At 39.7% G+C, this 19,114-nt stretch overlaps 1 long non-coding RNA gene across 1 annotated transcript; it reads right to left on the bottom strand.

Moving 5' to 3' along the window:
* Positions 1 to 3,369: 3,369 nt before the first annotated feature.
* Positions 3,370 to 18,080, bottom strand: LOC111768211 (uncharacterized). The gene is made up of 6 exons (XR_002800389.2): positions 17,900 to 18,080; positions 13,350 to 13,476; positions 10,082 to 10,184; positions 7,471 to 7,520; positions 5,779 to 5,865; positions 3,370 to 3,652 (listed from the first exon to the last, which is right to left on the bottom strand). It is a non-coding gene; the product is annotated as an uncharacterized lncRNA (long non-coding RNA).
* Positions 18,081 to 19,114: the final 1,034 nt, after the last annotated feature.

The raw sequence follows: 19,114 nt of genomic DNA, 5'->3' as shown, positions 1-19,114 counted from the left end.
CCTGCAATACACACACACAACATACCCTGTTTCCTTCCAATGGACTGACCACTACAAAGACCCCGAGGTTTGATCTGGGAGACACAGAGCAGTTGGAGCTCCTTGAGGTGTGGTCTCCCAGGCTGTGCTACACTTGTTTATTTTTCTTAATGTGCTGTCAGGACGATATTGCCAAGTGCTCTCTCCCTGCAATGACAATATTGCCCACAACTCCTTTCTTCAAAGGAGTAGAAAAATGAGTGATCCGTATAGTGTTCTGCCCAACCCTTTTTAAAATGTGTTTAATGAGAAGACTTGTTATTTGCAGAAAGGAGAAAAAAGCAAGGGCAAATTTAGATTTTCCATACTAATTAGATGGTTAGTCCCAGGGACTCACTTGGGTTTTCAATCAAATCTCCAAAAATTTGTTGGTCTCTTGGCTTAAGCAACTCCTCTTCTCCCTGACCTGGCCCGCTTTTGTTTCATTATGTAGATCTGACCTTTACCTCACAAAGGTGTTGGCACTGAGAAGACACAATCTAAACTTCCTTCTGTATGAAAGCGAGAATTCAAGATGGCAACCATGGAGAGGTGCTGCCGTTACAAGTCCCAGCTCTGAGCCTTGCACATACTTTTTCTGGCTGCCCTGGGGTATGGATGCTCATGAAAGCTGGCTCAGGTAAGCCTCAGAGATTTTTCTAGACAAGATTGCCTAGGCCAAACAAGAACATCTCCAAGTAAAATAGAAAAGTAAATCAGATCCCCAATGGCAGCCTGAGACCTGAGAGTGTCAGAGTGTCTCAAGCTTCCATTTCATACAATCTTTGGCATATTTTAAGCATGCAAATGGGCCATCTTTTCTTTACTTTCTTTCTTTTATTTAATTTTTAAGGATTCAGGAGAGGCAAAATAATTAGCATTCACTCAGCTCAGTAGGGCATCCATTTAAACTCTTACGAGGGGGTCAAAGTGCAGGATGCTGCCCTGCCAGAAACTTTTTACACAGAGGGAATACAGTCTGGAATATCCAAATGTATCAAGACTTTGAATCCCTATGCTGGGTTATTTGAAACTCCAATAGACACACCACTATGGGGAAATTACTTAATCTGCCTCAAGATTTATTGCTATTGTGCTCTCTACACCAGGTTAAAATAGAATACCTCAGAGAGGCCTCAGCAGATCAGGAGTCTAACTTACACTGCAAGGACTTCATAGCGCATTACAAAGTTTCGGACAGAGCCTTTAATCCTCAAAATCATTAAATCCTACCTTTGCACTGATATGCATATAAAAACATTCTGCCAAATGAACCTGCTTTACATTGCCCTCAAAATATTGCTGCAACACAGAAAAGGGTAGGAATCTGAAACATTCTACGGCTCACAGGGGTACAGTTTATCAAAAGGTGAAAGAGAGTTTGTGTAAAGCAAAAAAAGGAACTATTGTGTTGGATTGATTTAAGACTAAATGTACGCTGTCAAAAAAAAAAAGATTTTTCACCTGTCAGGCAGTCATTTTTACAAATGTATGATATGGGTACTGATTAGTGAAAATGCTCTCTTCTAGGTGCATTATAATATAACCCTTTGCTTCCTTGCTGTTGTTCTTAGACTTCCCCTGGTGTGGGACTCACGTGTGTAGTGTTTCAGTTTCTGGGGAAAAGGTTAAGAGACACAGTCACTTCCCAGTAGAATTGATCTTTGGAAACCATCGTAGGCTTACTGAGAAAGAGGAAGACAATGCCCAGCAAAAACAAAGCAACTTCTTCTCTTTCTGGAGTTGTCAGTACATAAGGCACCAAATTCCATTTTCATATAAGAAACACATGAGAACTGGCTTGCCTGACACCAGTGCTGACATTTCTCTGAAATTCTTACAACTTTGTCATCAACCCACATATTTTCAAAACAAATTGTCTCATGTTGGTTTGCTTTAAAAACAAGATGCCATTGTCCTAGATGAAAATGCGACTTTATAGTAAAAATGTCAGCAATGAAAACACAAGGAAAGAAAAAAAAAACTGAGGGGAAAATGAAAAATAGAGTCAAAGAAGCCTTTTCTAAGGGCCTGAATATTAGTGATTAAAAGTGATTTCAAAGATCGTGGCAACTATATTCTTACATCTCAGAAGAATACTGTGTGAATAACGATAGGCTATTTAAAAGCAATTTGTTTTTATGACACTTTTTTTTTGAACTTGCAGAAATTAGTGACAATAACAACAAAATCAAGGGCTATTGACATCTCATAGCTGAAAAAGCATAAACTGGCATCATTTTCAACCTTGTTTTCCTTGGTTACATGCAGAGTAAAAATAAAATATATCTGGCAGTTGAGAAATGGCAGGGTAATCTCTGGAAATTGTATTATAGATTATTTACCAAATGATTTGTTTCTCTTTATTAAGATGTGAAACAGTAGAGTGCAGGAAAAGCAATATAGACGTAATCGAAAACCGTAAGGCAACCCCACCTCCAAATTCACCCCTTTTCCAAGTAGGCTGTGGTAGCCTGCAGTCTTGGTGATGTTTGTATGTCTGTTTGAACAGAATCAACGACTCTTGTCAAAAGCTGCCCTTCTACTCTTTTCAGAAAGTCAGATTTGAGAAGTGATCGAATTAAGATAAGACCACACAATCTGTTTTATCTTTCTTGAGAAAATACATATGGAAATTCTAGAAACGAAAAATCAGGTCATTGAATCTCACCCGTTTGCTTAATGATGAATAGAAAATTGTAAATGGCAAGTATGTGACAAATTTTATGGCATATTTTTAAAGAATGTATCATAGAATTCAGCTAGTAAAGAGAAGCTTCTGGAGTTGGACTCTGTGAGGGGATGGAAAGAGAGCTGACTAAGGGCCAGGCAACTCAAGTTGCAGATCTCCCTCAGGGCATCAATGAGCCTAGTACTAGTGATTTCATCAAAGTTTCCTCAGCTTTTCCTGAAAGATTAGCCATGTTTATGGCCCCATCCAGCTGGAACGGTCTAATTTGTATAAGTCATAACAGTTGTAACAGACTTAATTAAACTTGTCTGTCAAATTTTATTTCAGTTGTCTTCGTAACTAATGTCTGAACAGTCAATGATCAAATTACCTGCAGTGTTGGGTGGAGGTTTTTGGATGGCCAAGAACACAGGTGTGACAATTCACAAGCGTGATCTCGATGTCACTGTCCGTACTCATTTCTGTATGAATGTGGCTTGCTACTAAAAGCTCATGCATTGTGAGGAATGGCGATGCAGCCCCCTTCACTCCATCTTCCCGTGATAAATGCCCTGATGCTGGTAGTTTTGCCAGTAATACCAGGAGGTTAAGAAGGTTAGGAGTTAGGGAAAGAGGCACCAAAATAGGCAGTTCTAAAAAATAAAATCAGCCCAGCAGTTTAAGGAAATAAGAAGACAAAACAAAATATAATGAAAGAACTCTGAAGAATCAGCGAGTGAGTTGTATAGGTAAAAGGAATGGATTTAAAACAAAAACAAAAAGTGTTGAGAATAAAACATGTGTGGGGGTGAGAGTAGGAAGACAATCATTTTCAAAAATAACAAATACACCTGGCTAAGAGTAACATATGAAAAGTGGTGATTACTGAATACGAGAACATAAATTCACCTAATGTCTGTTCTCTCAGGTACCCATTTCCTGTAGATGGTCCATTCCCGCTGCCTACGGAAAAAGGGAAAAAAGAAGCTCCGTTCAAGTAGAGGATTATTAAGCAATCGTTTGAATCCAGGGGCCTATAAACCCATTCTAAGTCATATTTTTGCTTTTTTTAATTAAAAAAGCTTTAACTCTCCCCTCATCACTTGTGGGCTGAATTGGTTTGATCCAGAGAGGCAGTTATGCATAAAAGCAACCACTCTCTATTGAATTAGGAGATCTCTCATGCAACACATCTCACCAATTACAAGGTAGGGATGCAATTCTATGATTTATCATACATTAGACTGTTAAGTAATATAACATTATAGATACAATTTGTACCTATCTCTCTGCAGATTAGAGAGGTGGCACATGAGGAGAGGATCGTTAAACACAGAGCAAGGGCAAGGGCCAAGCTCTTCTCTTTAACAAGCTGATCCAAGTACCACCTCTCTAATCCGTGGAGAGGAAAGAATAAATTGTTCCAGTAGCTTGTTCCAAATCGTGCTCTTTAGGGGTGGGGGTTTTACTGAAACAAAGAGACGCAGGGAAACATCATTTCGATGTGTGAAAACAACAACTTAGGACATATTGGGATGATTTCTCTCATCCAAAGGTGATAGGGTTCTTCACACACACATGAATATGGATGTGTGTGTAGTAGATGCACATCACACTGGTGGGCGCAAATTCATATCCCACACGAGCAGAATGCATTCTGACACTCTGATTTAAATAAGGCCAAATTATTGAAATTTGACTCTCAGATGATATCATTTAGGCATTGTATTAGACCACTGCTGTCCACTCAAAATATAATGCAAGCCATACATGTAATTTTACATAGTAGCTAGATTTTAAAAAGTATGAACAGGTGAAATTAATTTAATATTCTATTTAAACCAATACATCCAAAATATTATCATGGCAACATGCAAGCAATACAAAAACTATTAATGAAATATTTTGCATTATTTTCTTTATACTACATCTTCGAAAGTTGCTATGCATTTTATAATTAAAGCACATCTCATTTCAAACTACAGATTTCAAGAGATCAACAGCCACATGTAGCTGGAGGCTACCACATCAGATAGTACAGCATCAGAATTATGTATCTCTTCTGTGACTCCATGGTCTCCATTGTGGCTTTGCTGCTTTGTTTGGAGAATGGTATGTTTTTTAGCCACTTAACCCAAATAAGCATAAGTTCTAAGTACAAAATGGATGAAATGACATTTCACTACATTAAGTATACTCTTTTTAATTCCACTGAGATCTAGGCGCCTGCTGCTGAAAAAGTGAGTTCTTTGACCTCTATCTGCTCTGTCTATATACCCTTTCTAAGGTCAATAAAAGTGAACATAAATATCAACCTTAACAAATAACCCAGCCTACTTTTATTGGAATATCCTATTTGTAATATTCTTTTCTCTATAAGACTTCTGCACAACCACTTCCAGCTTTATTCAACTCAATTAGACCCCCTTTTGCCCTGACTACACCCTCTTTATAACAGGAAAATTGTATAATCCGCTTGAATGGCAGTACAATGAGGTAGGCAAAGATATAAGGACACGATTAGGCTGCCTCATAAACCCTGGCTTGTCATGGGACAAGTCATTGATTTCTATTGGCAATCTCATTGTAATGTCACACTGTAACTTGAATTCATTCTTTGCTCCTCTCTGAGGTAAACAATGGGCCAAAGAGTAGAAATGGACTAGAGTGGAAACACAGTAATTACTCTCAGAAATAATTGGGTAACTGACTTGTCTGAAATCTGAGAAACCATAGGTTAGTTGGGCCCCACACACCTGAACTAATTGCCCCACAAATTAATATCTGTCTCTGGACCTTGGAAAAAGCAATTCAACTGTGACTAGAGTTAGAGAACTAGTCAAGGGAAAAATGAAAGGTAAGTCCTTTGGAGGAGGAGAGAAAATGCAGAAGTTCATTATTTCCATATTACCCTTACTCATTCCAGTCATTAAGACGTATACCTCTCATACACATATGATTGTATGTTTGTTGGAAAGAACATGAGTTTGGGAGTCAGAGACAGTTTTTCCAAAACTCTGGCCCCACCAGATACTTGCCATGCATTATTGGGCAAGTTTCTTAGCTCCTATGAACCTTAGTTTTCTCACCTGCAATAATGGCTCTACATGATGTTTACCCAGCTGCAGTGGCCTGAAACATGTGAGTGCTCCCATGATTATTGCACACTCAGCCATCTGTAGGCAAGAGAAGAACATGGCTCCCTGTTTGCTCAGGAATCAGGCATATATAACAGTGAATAAGCTTTATTCATTTTTTTCATTTTAATCATTCTACACAGCCCCATATTACTCAGTTTCTAGCATCCTGTCTTGCCAGCAAGATCCCATTCTGGGGAGCTACCTCACATATGTTAGACAATCAGTCAATCAAAAGTTCCTTGTGAACATATGTCCAGCATTAGGGCTAAGTAATTTGGGACTGGAGTCAGTGCAGATAGTGGAATCGTGATAGTATTCATGTGAACTCTGCCAGGAAAGGGCCATGTTAATTTCTTCCTCTGTACTCTCGAAGTGCTTTGTGCTCACTAGACTATGACTGGAACTCAGGATTATTGTTACTTCCGTTGTTTTTCCCATTACTGAAATACGATTGTCCTTCAGAGTTCTTGTACACTGGCATAATTAGATAGATAATAATAATATGCAATATTATAAATAATATATATAAAATTAGGTGTTCTATAAGTACTTACTGATACGATAATTATAATCCATTATATTTGCACAGAACCATAGAATATTTGAAGCATTTTTCCATGTCGTTTTATTTGAACCTCACAGCAGCCCTGTAAAATCAGTTCAACATTGCTGTCCCCATTCTAGGCTCCTGATGGGTTAAGGTTGTCCAATTTACATAGCAAACCAACTCCTGTCCCTTAAACTAATGGCTCCCATTTACTCATTTATGGGCCTCTGCTGGTCTGTGACAAAATTTTAAGTGATCCACATGGACAATGCCCATGCCCTTCTGCTGATATTTCTTGAGCAAAGCTCTCCTTACATCTAATATTATGTTATTTCTATTTTTTAAATAATATTCAAAAATCTTTTTTATTCATAAAGTGATGTCAATAGATAAAAGGAGGTTTTTTAAAGCTTTTGGCAAACTAAATGTTGACAAACTTGTATCCATCCCTTATTAAAAAGAAGAAAATTGAGGGAGGGAAAGAAGGAAGGAAGGAAGGAAGAAGGAAAGAAAAGTTTTTACTGACCAGTGAAAGCAAAAATCTGGGAACCACAAAGGTAGATAAAATGTGTTGCGTGGTCCCTTTGCTTAGGTATTCTACTCTTTTTGGGGAATATAAGGCTGAGACAACAGAGAATCAGTGGACAATAAAATATTCCAGCTCAAGAGAATCAGAGCGTTAGACCAATAAGGACAGTGACATCAGAGAAGGAAGTGATGTGCAAGGTTCAAGAAAGAATTTATTAGGAAAACCCAATGGGGGAAAAAATTAAACCCCTCAGAAAAACTCTTATTTAGCACTCATCTTCAACAAGATGAAAGGCTTGACCTGAGAAATGATAAGGAGGAAGCAAGTCCATGCTATGGACTGAATATTTGTGTCCTCCCAAAAGTCATATGTTGAAACCCAATCCCCAGTGTGCCAGTATTTGGAGATGGGGCCTTTGGGAAGGGATTGTGTCATGAGAGTAAATCCTTCACAGTGAGATTAGCGCCCTTATTAAGGAGACCCCAGAGAGCTCCCTCACCCCTTCTGCCGTGTGACAACGGGGCAAAAAGTCAGCTACTTATGAAGAAGGAAGGGGGCTTCTCACCAGACACCAATCTGCCAGCACTTTCATCTTGGACTTCCCAGCCTCCAGAACTGTGAAAAACACATTGTTGTTTAATCCCCCCAGTCTGTAGTATTTTTGTTATACCAGCCCAAACAAACTAAGACCACTAGTCTGGGTATCAAGAGAATGTGGACCACACCAAGCTCTGAGACCATTTTGCATATCGCTTAACAAGTAGCTCAGCTTCTCTTACACTCAGTTTCTTTTTCTGTAAGATGGGGGAAGTTTGAGCTAATGGATCTTAAAAACCTCTTCCAGCTCTAAGGCCTTTTACTACAATGATAATAACAAAATCTATTTTTTATTGAGTAGATACTATGCAAGAACTACTCTCAACCCTCACAACAATGCTGTATGGTAGAGATTATTATCCCATTTTATTTACAAGATAACTGGGACCAGGAGAGTGTGACCTGCCCAAGGCCTTGCAGTCAGCTAGGTGGCAGAGCTGGAATTTGAACTCAAGTTTGTCCCCTTCTTTATTCCATCAAGTTGCCTCACTAGTCTACTATGTCATGAAACCTTTATCCAAAATTCAATTTTATAAAGAAAGGAATGGCTAAACTATAAAAAAATTTTCACATTTCATAGACTACCAGAAGAATAACAGAAATACTCTGGACCTACCAGCAAAGCTCCGTGTGACCCATAAAATACCTCACCATCCTATGTCCAGTAAGCAGTGAGGTTACCTTATAAATGTTGCACGTGATGGGAATTTTCTCTTGAGATAGATTTGCATTTAAAGCCTGGTCATCATAACTTGATATTCAGACTTGGGTCAGACTTGAAATTCCTAAACTAATGGAATCATTAATATTTGCTATAATATGTCCTTTTGTAATTAAGCAAAGCAGAAATCCTGCCCGGGCCTGTCTCCTCATTCTCTTCCACAGGACTTAAAAAGAGAGAAAAAATCATTATGGCTAATCTTGCTGCATTTGATTACTGTCTCCTCTTTTCTTCATCATGTAAAATGCCCAGTCCTCATCAGCCACCACAATGGCAGGGGAACTACGGGCCATCACAAATGGTGTGACAACTGTAGGGATAATCCGCTGCCAAAGCAAGGGTGACAGACAAATGCAGTCCACAGGTCCACCTCTGTGAAGTCTTCAGAGGTAGGGAGGGGAGGGTTAAGCAGGCTGGCAGGGCTTGAGAATTTTCCAGGCTTGATCCCTTACTTCTGCCAACCTCCAGCTCTAAACTGTAAAGTACTCACCTGATGTCATCCTCTCTAGTGCCTGTTTTTTGCCAATAGTTAACATGACCAGCATGACCTCACTGGGCAGCATTCCCCTCATCCTATCTCAGTTCCATTCCTCGGGCTATAGACTAAAGGTGGGTCTGTAGTATGGGCATGGAGCACAAAGCAGTCCCCCAGGGCTCACTGGGACCTTCCTCCCACAAATTCAGAGCAAAAGCAACATGGCTGCTGGCAGTGCCAAGAAGCCTCAGGGAGAACAGGAAACAAAGGAGGGTGGTTTCTGAGGCCAAGAAGATTTTGATTAAAGCACACTTCTCAGGTTTCTCTCAGCCTGTGGCCTCAGGTCAGCATGCAGATCTCTACCTCCCAGTCCTGGCAGAAAGTAGATGGTCAGGAGGAGTTCTTGCCCTGAGAAGACCCTGCACTATCTCCTGACTTCAGAGTGGCCCTCACAACACTCTCCCAGCTCCTTTCCAATTGTCAGAGATCATATTAGTGCAGTTGTGAAGGTTTGACATAAGGATGAACAGAAGGGTTGTTACTGGCTAGTGAGAGGAGAGAAGTTTCCCATCCAAAGGAGGAAAAAAATCCTCTCCTAATGAATAATGCTGGGAGTGGGGGAGGAGAGACATGGTCTCTTTCTCCCTACCTCTTTCTCTCTCTGAAGTTAAAAACCACAGAGCACAAGGCAGAAGAAAATAGCAACATGTTCCCATGTTGAAGTTTTTCCTAATGTGATTCTGTAAAGAGCTCATAGCCATGTATGGGGACAGACTGTCCGTATTTCTCAAACCAAGGACACTCACTTCTGTGAGTGTCAGCATTCAGACACATTTCAGCATCTCGTGGCACAAATTGATTTCATTGTTAAGCCTTTTCGCAGCATCCCCTGTCCTCACCCCACCTCAAGTCACCATTAAAACCTCAGCATTGTATCATCTCCTAAGGAAAGTGAGACCCATGGTTGACTGAGGAGTGGACTGACGGGGAACGCTGTGAGACTCAAGCCTGGTAATGATCAGAGAGAGAGAACACTAAGAAGCACACAGATCCCGAGAAAGGTGGGGCCTAATTTGTGCCAGTGTGGGCAAGTCACCAAGAGGCCAGGTAAAAGGTCCTCAGTTGGAAATAAAATGCTAAGCTTTCCCAGAAAATAAATTAAACAAACACGGTGACCCCTTAGGTTTGCTATCATTGCATTAATAGTAATAACAATAATAAAGCTGACATAGACTCACAACCTGTAATTTGTAATATTTAGCTCCATGCTTCATATCTGTATAAAAGTTAAAGCATATTTTTCATTAACACCAATACGAATTGGATTTCTTTTTCCGCCTCTAATTGACCCCACCCTCCACTCACAATTAACTCTTCCCCTACCTCATTTATGCAGATGCTTCCTCAGTCAGTGTTGAATCAAAATCTAGGCCGTCCTTCCTGGAGGGCCCTTGAATCCCACTTAACCTGGCTGGTGTGATGTGCTCTGCAGGAGGGAAGCAATGAAGCGTAACACCGATGATCACAAATTGAGAACTGTTCTTCCAAATAATAGAAAGGGAGAAATTCAACAAAGTGCCTTTTCCATCATCTCCTCCATCCCTGTCCAATTTTGCATAAGGAATCCCTGGGAACTGTGAAAGGTATATTCTCTTTGCCTTTTCCGAATGACCTCTAAAGAGGTCACTGTCACTCCCAAGGCCTGCATGACCTGGGCTGGGGCTGGCCATTCCAGACTAGGCACAGGCAGATGGCCGACTGTGCTGTAGAGGGGAAGGAAGGTCACCGGGTTGGCCGGGAGACTCTCTCATCCAGTAGCTGTGTGTTTTGGAACCAACCTGGAAACACTAACACAAAGGCCTGCCAATAAGCTACATGGTGTTTGAATATCTTATATACACCGAAGGGCTAGACAAATGCCTGGTGGGAAAAAGAGAAAGAAAGAAAAATGAACTCAGCTATCAAGCAGCTATAAAATGTTTTGCTCTCTTCCCCGTTTCAAAAGCTTCCATAGCATAAATAGTGGTCAAAAGTTCAGTGAACTGTCTTGTAGTGTGGGGTTCCATTCAAACGGGCTATTTTCTGTGAGTCTCCTGACACCATATCTAATTTCCAAAATGAATATGCTTTAATTTTCCTTCTTCATGCATTGTGCTTTTTCCTCATTTAAAACAGCAACAGCCTCTGGCAGTAAAGGACATCACATTTCTGTGTGAGATGAAGCTTTTTTCCCTGTATGCAGGGGAATGGCATGGGTCAGGGGAGAAAAAATATATGCAAAAAACAGCACACCCCACTGACCCCGGTATATTTTACATTACAATTTTGCCATTTCCAATATAGGTTCATTTTGCAATGGACCATATCAGCCATATTTCAGGGTTTAAAAAAAAGAGGAGGGAGTGGTAGGCGAGGCATTGTCTGCATACAGTATGTCCTAGTACAATGCACCAATTGTCTGATTAAGGTGTAGTGTCACCTACAGAGAACGTACACAGACACATACACAGCTCCAACTGCTCAGTGCAGAGTAGACTTTCAAAAGAGATACCACGTGTAGATCCTGCCAATTAAGGGAAGCATTAGGGGACTTCTTTGTGAATGTAGCCAAGAACAGCTAACTATTTTTAATGACATGAATGTCATATTCAACATCTCTAAGCTCATTTGAAAGCACCAATGTCCCACTGCCTTATTGAGAAAAGATTACAAATAGAAACTGTGCATCTTAGTGATCTAAATACTAAGATCTTAATACTAAGATCTCAAAAGGATCTAAACTACATATATGTGTGTGTGTGTTTATATATATATCAAAGGGATCTAGAATCAGAAACTTATTTAAGTCATCTTTTTACTAACTCAAGTATTCCTAGAACTCAGCAGTTAAATAAGAGAGGTTTTTACATGATGATAACCTTCTTAAATTTTTACTTGTATACTAATTGTTTAGATATCAGTAAAGATGATATATGGTATTTCTCAATGGGTCACTCCCTACCATGAATAATTACTCTTGCATTAAAGTATTTTCTATTAGTCAAGCCCTAGTCAATCAATCAATCAATCAGCAAGCATTCTTGGAGTGAGAAGTATGGGAGTTGTGAAATGAGTATGAAGCGTGGCCACTGCCTTCAAAACACTTACAGTTCAGTGGATGAAACCAAATGAATAGGCTTGAAATCACCTGACAGTAAGCAGTGGAGTTTGAAACACCAAAGAAATATTTGCTAGTTGATTTAAACAGGCTTGTATTGGCAATAAAATGTATAAAGCTGATAAACCCGTACTGTCTGGAGTAGTCAAAGAAGGCTTGATAAAAGAAGTGGTGCTTCATCTGGACATTGAAAGATGCACAAGACAACGAGGAAAAGAAACGTTGGGGAAGGAGGGAAATTTGGGCAGGAAGAGCAAAGCAAAGACATAGAGGCCAAGAGCTGATGTGTGACTCTTTTCAAAAGTGTCATGAGCATATCTGTGCTTCAAGCACGTACCTAGTGCTCATAATAATGGCCTTCCCTTGGAAAAAAAAAATCAATGATTGACAATATAGACTCAGTGTCCTAGAAAGTTGGGCCCCAAGACACTTGTAAAACAATAGGAAGTGAATGGGGACTTCATTGGGTCTATGCACCCCATAGAGTGATCATCTCTCAGAACGTTCTTTACTCTCCTGTGAGCCATGGGTTATTGTTTCATTTCACAGATTAGGAAACTTCAGCTAAGAGAGGTAGATGTGCCAAAGGTCACTAGTAAGTGGTGTTCTGAGCCCAGGCAGTCTGCTTTCAGATTCCAAGCATGTCCAACTAAACCACACTTCCCTTCTAAGAAGGGATAATTGTGAAAGATGGATAAACAAAACAATGTATCTCAGGAGAGACAAGGGACTTTTCACACAGAGAAAAATAATGGCCTCATTGGAAAGCAAATGATAAAGTTGGTGAACTTTACTTTAGGAAAACCCTATTAAAATCCAAACCTATGAAACAGGTATATTCGGGAGTGATTACTCATAGGATGGCAGTTCTCACCACGGGGTTACTTTAACCAGCAAGATCCCCTGGCACACTTAAAAGAGGACTCCATTTACAATGAATTTCAGGCATGTTATGAAGAACAAAGTGAGTTGCCTGATAGCAAAGTCTTTTAAGCCAATTAGTTACAATATTACCTTACATCAATCTTGCTCAGCACTGTCCAATAGAAATATAATGGGAGCCACACAAATAATTTTAAATTTTCTAGGAGCCACATTTTGAAGAAAAAGAAACATGTGAAATTGATTTTAATAATATATTTTGTTTAATTCAATGCATACAAAATATTATCATTTTGATAATTAATCATTATAAAAATTATTGCGATATTTTACTTTTTTTTGTAATGCCTTCAACATCTGGTATGTATTTTAAAGTTACTGTTCCTCTCAACTAAGATTAGCTATATTTCAAGTGCTCAATAGCCACATGTGGCCAGTGGCTACTGTAACGGTTGGCACATCTAATTCTCTACATCTCTCTTTTAAGGTTGCACTTGGCTCTTATTGAAATAGACTATTGGGAACTCATACTGGTACCTTAGTTCCAGGAACAATCTCGATGTATGTATTCAATTACATACATTTAATTTCTTCCTCTCTAATTGTACTTACCCACAGGAGGCACGCACTGACAGATACACTTTTGTGGGTACAACTTTACAGCAGGAATATAGGCTTGTCTTTCTCTTCTGCTATGGTTAGCTGACATGAAGTATTGTTGAATCTTGCCACCCGAAACCTTGAATATGAAGGCATTTATTTCTTTGTTTATTATTTTTAATGCAACAGCTTCCAACAAAGTATTAGAAATACTTACAGTAAGCAGAGTGGGAAAGAGGTAGGTGAGTTAATTGCACCAGAAAACTAAACTTTAAAAACTCGATACAATACATTACAAGAAAATGGAATATGGCCATACAAACTTTCTCTGTTGAAAGAAAGCTAATATGCAGATATTCAATGAGAAGAGAAGCTTCCAGCATACAGATCAGGCAAAGAAGAAAGTAAAACGACTCTACCCCTTGCTGATGAGACATGTTTCAATTCTGTAGCTGCATATAAAATTTTGGCTAAAAGAGATCTCTTTGGTATCCGCACTCAGAAATACTGTCACTAACCCTTTATGATTACCCCTCCTGCCCTCCGTTCACAAGCCTCCAGCCTTGAAAATAGTTGCTGGGCAAGTCGGCTGTTCATCTACATCCAGTGATGCTGGGAGCAAAGGATCTTCTTCCCTAACATGGATTGGATACCGTGAGAGTCCAAAGGCACAACTTCATCCCTTGGAGTTCTTTCCAGGGCTTCTGATATGGGGGGAAATCCTGATTTCTAGCAGGCCAGCTATCCCAGAAACATTTAGCTCTGTAGACATTCAACTTGATAGCCCCAAAGTTCTTCAAAATAAATGAAACAAGTTTAATATTCTTGGGCAGGATCATTCCTGGAGACAAGTTGTCGACACATTCACCACACACTGTCCAACAAACCACAGGGGAGGAAAAGAGGTCAAGGTGATCTGGCAAAGTGGGCAGCCCTCCAGCACAGGCAAGAGTATTGTTCCTCATTTCATTCGTCTATTTTGTTAACTGAGAAACAATAGCATTCTTCTAAAATCTCTCAACTAAAATAAATTGAAGACTTGGGGGAACTGCAGTTCAATAATAAACAAAAGGAATAATAAATGCAGGTTTTAATTAGATCATTTAAATTGGGAGTAAAGGAACTATATTAGAGAGCAGATATTGGAATTTATCAAATGTGGAGTCCAGATACAGACATTGCAAGACGAAATCAGGCAGAAGACCTAAAAATATTGCATAGCTGGATCTTTTCCCTTAGTACTTCAAGTCTGCATTCCTTTTTCCCATGATGCCCTGTTGATTTGCAATTTAAATTGTGGTATCTGTACCACATTTATCGCACCTATTGCTTATCCGCATATAAATCTATTTTAGAGCCGAGCACTAAGTTAGAAAGATTTGTTATAAATGTCTTATTTTAATATTTTATGCATGTACTATAATTTGATTCAAAGTGCTGTTTGTCTAAAATACATAACGATGTGTGCTGTGATCGGGCTTCTGTTCTTCAGGAAATATATTTAAGGCACAACAATTAACTCATCTGTGCATAACACTTGCAGAGTCTGCTCGTGTTTTGAGTCATTTTAATGTACATTCATCTTCCATCCCCTCTTCTACGGAATCTTGTTATAAGCTGGAGTGTGGGCACCTCACTTTCATTAGGTCAACATGGGAATCCCTTTGGAATTTTCCTCTCCATCTCCCTTTCTAGGGTAAAGGAAGCCCTCTTTGCAATCAGCAGGGTATCTCTATATAGACCTATAATAAAGGGGCCCAAGAATCTGAATGTAGGGAAGGAAACAAATATTTATTGAGCCCCTACTAATGCAAGGCACTGTCCTAGAGCCTTCAAATATTCTGTCTGTCTTAAACCTCACACAAAACTCCAGGGTAGCCATTATAATGCCCATCATGCAGATGGAGTCATTGAGGCTCAGAAGAGACACATAATTTACCCAAGCTCCCAATGGATGAGTGTAGAGCCTCTTGGACTCAAAGTTCTTGCTCTTTCCACACACCATGCTGCCTCCAGTGCATTCTATTTTAATATAACACAATTCAAAATAGAACCATTCAACATAAAAGCTGAGTTTTGTGATACATCACTCAACTCTGATTTTCCAGCTCATTGGAAACATCCTCTCACGTGCAGAGAGTGATTGAAGAAATTGCATTTTCGATGCAATTCCCACAGTCTCCTGAAGATGATGAGTAAACATGGTTACATTAAAAATAGTACTAATGATGTGCAAATAAATAAATAAATGAAATGAAAAGTAGAGAAAAGAGAAAAAGACAGAGCCAGTCTACTTAAATCATGTGCATCCATTCATATTCTAAGGCAAAGATCGACCTTGGGAGACATGAAGCGGAAGGCAAACCCACTCTCCCCATCCTGGACCCCAAAAATCATTCTATGAGCAAAACCAGGTAAGTTAAAGAAAGCCTCTCCTGACAAGTTAAGTATTCCCATCCCATTATACTATCTCACAGCACCAAGTAGCTTAGCCCTCATCACAGTTGCAATTTTACATTTGTGGAACTATCTTATTAACGTCTGTTTCCCCTGTAAATTACGTCTTTCTTTTTTCTCTCTCTGTGGCATCCCTAGTCCTTATCACAGAGTAAATACTCAACATTCATTTCTTGAATGAATGGTGGAACCAGTTGTGTATTTCTGCTGTTCATTTCGCAGGAATTTACCTCGTGGAAGGGTTTAAGTCCATAAAACCCAGGCCAGCTAGTAAAACCACATCCCTCATCCATATCAGTTGCCTCTTCCGGTTCTTGCTCTGTAAGCCACACCCTGCCTTAGCCTGGAACCATCCTCAAGTCCCGCTACCAAAATGTGGGGCCTAAAGCGTTACTCTGATTTATCCCATGTGGGAAAGTACTAATGTGTGTGTTTGTGTGTCTGTGTATGCACGTTTGTGTGTGTGCACACAAAAAAAGTCAACTCTCAGGGCAGAGAGAATATCACAGTTGGCTTTCCTTAACTGGTTATAGGTTAAGTTCTGCCTCTTAAATGAAAACAGTGGGCACCTGAGGGCAAGGATCTTGATTGTCCATCTTTTGTATCCCCAGCTCTACATATAGGGCTTGCACTTTGTAAGGTACTGATGAAGGTATCATTTGAGCCAGGTCCTTGAAGGGAGTGCTCAGAAAAGAAGCCTGAAATCATTCAGTAGGGGTGGGCAGTGTAACCTTCTCACAGACTTCAAGGCAGAACAGAAACAGCCTCAGTGCCTCCATAGAGCGGTCTTATCCTAGGACCTCTCAGTTTCTCTCTCATACCTCCTGCCACACAGACCAAGAGCCTAGGACTCGGGCAGGAATGATTCAAGTGCCAACCATTTGCCAAAGTCTACATTCAGCCCACACTCCTTTTCCTCCATCCCTGCCATGCCTTGTTGGCAAGGGATTGTAGGATACCAGATTCATTGGTCTGAAAAGCCTTATGCTCACCAGTGAGAAAATGTATCTGCTCAGCCAAAATTCATGTGAATACTGACGTTTTTATCTTAATTGTTAGTTAATTTTCTTCAAACATGCATTCACTGATACCTTTGGCCAGAGCCTATAGTTTTTGTCAATTCAGTTGAATTCAATGAGCAATACACTGAGCTCCTACTACATGCATGGCATGATGCTTAGTGTCACAGGTGACAAAAAATCCCAGATTAGTGTTTACCTTCAAGGAGTTCACAGTCTAGCAGGGAAGACGGACGTATATGCAAATAACTACCACACAGCTATTTGTCCTTTTTGGGTTCCAGACTTTGATAAAGTAGAATTTGTGTCTGCATCTTTTCTGCCAAAGAAATTGCTTAATACTGGGTTCATTGGCAGTTCTGAATTGTCTACATAGGAGAAACTGAGGAATAAGAATTTGTTTGGAAAGGACAGAAGGGCTTGAAGTTGCAATTACACAGCTGTGTATGTAAAACTGAAAAGTGAAAGTCAGTTGTGCACTTAAAGACTAAGGAGAAGTGTTGGAGGTTTGGTGTGAGGAGGGCATGGCCCTTAGGACCAACTGATAAACTTGCAAGAAACTCTAATTCTACTCTTTCTGGTAGTTATCCCAATCAATAATTACCTTGTTTATTTGAATTAACCTGATGATCTGTCACCCTTACTGAAATGTAATCTCATGTGAGCAAAGGCCTTGTCTGTTGTTTACTGCTGCATCTCTAGGGGTTTCTGGCACAAAGTATTTGGATCAGTATTTGTTGAAAAAACCATGATGAATGTCAGAGAATACTGAGCGCATTAGAAGAAAAACGCAATACTTTGTCCGAGCCTAATTCTTTGAAGAGACGTATGTGTAGATCTTCTTATTAGGATAAAATGGGACTGTGAGGAAGGACTATCACCACTTTGCCTAAAATAATTACTTCATGACATGTCATTTGTGATGCACGATGGGGGTGTTGGTGATTGTATTTCTTTATCGTCATACTTAAGTGTCTTTGAAAGAAAAGTGCACAGTAAAGAAGAACTAAAAAGATCATCATCAAAGGACCCATTTGGATGTTAAGGTCAGCAGCCCTGGAGAAACACCCTAATCAGTCAACACACCTTCTGGAGAAGTAGCCCACGATGCTCCTGGCCTCACTTCTCCATCAAAAGGCTTCCTTATTAATGTGCTTTTATATGTCTTTTGTTTTTGTGAATAAAAATCTGAAGAAGAAAAAGTTCCACTGAGACCACTTCTCTGGCATCCTGGGAAGGACTTAAGAGAACCACTCATCTATTTAGTGACAGAATTTTCCATGTTCAATAAATTCTGTTACTTCATAATTGCAAACTTGTGTGTGGTATATTTCCTCTCCAGTGTTCTAGATCCCTCTTTGCTTTCACAATTGCGGGTGTGGTACCCTGTAGGCGGTTTATTCTGGGTATTCAATGATCTTAAAGGCATAGAACAGTAATCGCTCTCATTCCTATCATGAGTCCTCAAGGGGATATCTATCTCTAAAAATTAACTATGCAGTTTTAACAGGAAATGATCATGAGAACAAAAAATCACTTCTTTTCTCCAAGTTGGATCTCCATCAAAATAGTTGGAAAGCTTAAAACTGAATAGCAAATCATTTCTAAAAAGAAAAAAAGCAATTGGGTAATGATAGCTAATTCCTCTTTTGTACTAATCATTTACATATGGATTGCTCATTAAAAGTCTGTATTCAGGCTAGAACTTGATGCTATAAGAAAGGGGCAGCAGATTAAAAGCACCCTTTGGTCCAGAGAGAAACACTTTCTCCCAGATCCAGACAGAAGCCTGAATCCCAGGCAGTCACTGCATATGTAAATGCCAGTGATTACAAGGTGAGGGTGGGTGGCTTTGTCCATTAAATCAGAGAATTGTGGAAAGGATCTCGCACATTACCTAGTAGAAAGTACGCTCATTATATTGTTGTTCTGTTATCCATCACCCACATCAATTCCAAATAGAGAAAAAGAAAAACTTCAATGATATATTGATGTTTTTTGGTATGATCTTTGAAGATAAAAGGTAGAAAAGCTTTATGTCTTGTTAGGACTAATCAGTTTATGTCTATCTGGAGTATATGTTGATCTAGTATATATCTATACCTACATCTATGCATGTCTTGGGCCACACTTTTCCATCAGAGATCCATCCTTGGTCCATCATTATTGGCCAAGGCAGAGGAAGGAAATGGATCAGGTCATGTGGGAAATCTTTACTCAGATATCACCGGCAGTTACCACTGACAGCAAAATCATTTCATGCTAAGGAACACACTTCACCAAACCTCCAATGGATCTCCT

This window comes from Equus caballus, chromosome 15 (assembly GCF_041296265.1).
Source record: "Equus caballus isolate H_3958 breed thoroughbred chromosome 15, TB-T2T, whole genome shotgun sequence".
Taxonomy (NCBI): domain Eukaryota; kingdom Metazoa; phylum Chordata; class Mammalia; order Perissodactyla; family Equidae; genus Equus; species Equus caballus.
This window is presented reverse-complemented; position numbering and strand designations above follow the sequence as displayed.